Consider the following 1654-nt stretch of genomic DNA (forward strand, 5'->3'; position numbering starts at 1 on the left):
TGACTTCACACATATCTTTGAATTTCTATGCAGTTGTATGCGATTTGTAATTTACAGTAAGAATGTCGGATGGATGTTATCATGAAATTCGAAGAACGCATTACTATATAGCGGAGATCGTACCTGGACATGTAAAATATGATCCGGTCTAGCGCCAACTGCACTGCTGACGCTCCAAATAGTCCCCTAATCCAAACTTTTCCTATCAAAACATTGTAAATGTAAAAGTCATGTTAGATATAATGTAATGTAAAAATAGAATACAATATTTAAGTTTTACTTCTCAAATAAATTCATAAAATTATCATGAACCTAACGATTCCGCATATTAACTCTTTTGTTATTACTATTCTCCATAGAAGTGTAACCTATAGATTCCTTGACGAGAAAAATAATAAGCTTAGGAGGCATCATTTTGGCGTAAAGTACCTGTGTTGAAATTTAAATTACTTGTAAGAAAATTGTATACAATCTCTGTTTATTTTTTATTACTTAGTTCAAAAAAGGTTTAGGTTTTATTATAAGTTATATTTGTAACATCCAAATTTAATAAATTAATTTTGTTTCATATTTTTCACTAAATGGTATTTTTTTTATCTTTTGTACTTGATACTTAATTCCCTATATTTTAGTGTATTTTTATTTTCTATACACTGCATTTCCCAATTTCGAGAAAATCTTGTTATGCTAGTGTATATTTTATATTAAAGTATAATACATATTACTAAAAATTGTCATATTATTAACATCAAACTAATATCTATAGGTTACACATCTATATATCAATATTGATATTAATATAGTTACTAGCATTTCCTGCAACATGGTGACTTTTTTAGATTTGCGGTTAAACTACTCCATATAATAAGTTATTTTTCAAATTTAGTTTAGAATAACAATTATCAAACAATCAAACTTTGTAGCACAGATGTTGCAGCGACATGCAGTCAGTAATTCTGAAGCAGATTCCTTCATTTAATAATTCTGTAGAACTTGAAGAGGTGCATTCATTCATCTGCAACAGAATGAAATGGTAATTAATTGATTCAAGTGTACAACAATCAATTTAATTATGGCTTTTCAACTAATTACATACCTTATTAAAAAAAAATGGTTTTCTTTGATTATATGGATCTCTTCCCCTTCACTTACAAAACTTCTTTGCAATTCTCTACAATGATGGAACTCACAAACCATGTAAAAAAAATTATGATTAGTTTTTACAGGTACAGATAGGAACTTTTATTGCCTGCCCATTTTTGTGAAATGTCTATGATAGAATCATAAATCAAATTAGTTTGAAAAACTTGTCATGTCATGACCAATTTACAGTTTGATCTACAATATTTGAAACAATAATAGAGAGATATCCTACACACAACCTAAATAATGTTTATCTTAATCTTTATTATTGAATCTTTTTCATGTTTTGAGCAAACCATTTTATACTAAATATCAAGCCAATTTAAAAGGTTAAAATTGTTCAAGTAATTGCTGGAAATATGTGCTTTGGGAATTACTTAATATTTACCACTTACCATGTAGAATTTGGCATATGTCTTGTACTTACTTTTATGTTATTTTCATCAGTTTTTGTTGTAAATTTATTTTTTAGCAATCAGCAAAAGGTCATAAGTTCTAGTTCAACATTTAG

The 1654-nt window shown here is 27.6% G+C and overlaps 1 long non-coding RNA gene across 2 annotated transcripts; it reads right to left on the bottom strand.

Annotated features, from left to right (window-relative positions):
* Positions 1-904: 904 nt before the first annotated feature.
* Positions 905-1570, bottom strand: LOC106118050 (uncharacterized). 2 transcript variants are annotated; one of them, XR_001227905.1, is made up of 2 exons: positions 1539-1570; positions 905-1015 (listed from the first exon to the last, which is right to left on the bottom strand). It is a non-coding gene; the product is annotated as an uncharacterized LOC106118050 (long non-coding RNA). The 2 variants fall into 2 exon arrangements; XR_001227904.1 differs by lacking the exon at positions 1539-1570 and adding an exon at positions 1097-1188.
* Positions 1571-1654: the final 84 nt, after the last annotated feature.

Source organism: Papilio xuthus, unplaced genomic scaffold (assembly GCF_000836235.2).
Source record: "Papilio xuthus unplaced genomic scaffold, Pxut_1.1 DF827652.1, whole genome shotgun sequence".
In the NCBI taxonomy this organism is placed as follows: domain Eukaryota; kingdom Metazoa; phylum Arthropoda; class Insecta; order Lepidoptera; family Papilionidae; genus Papilio; species Papilio xuthus.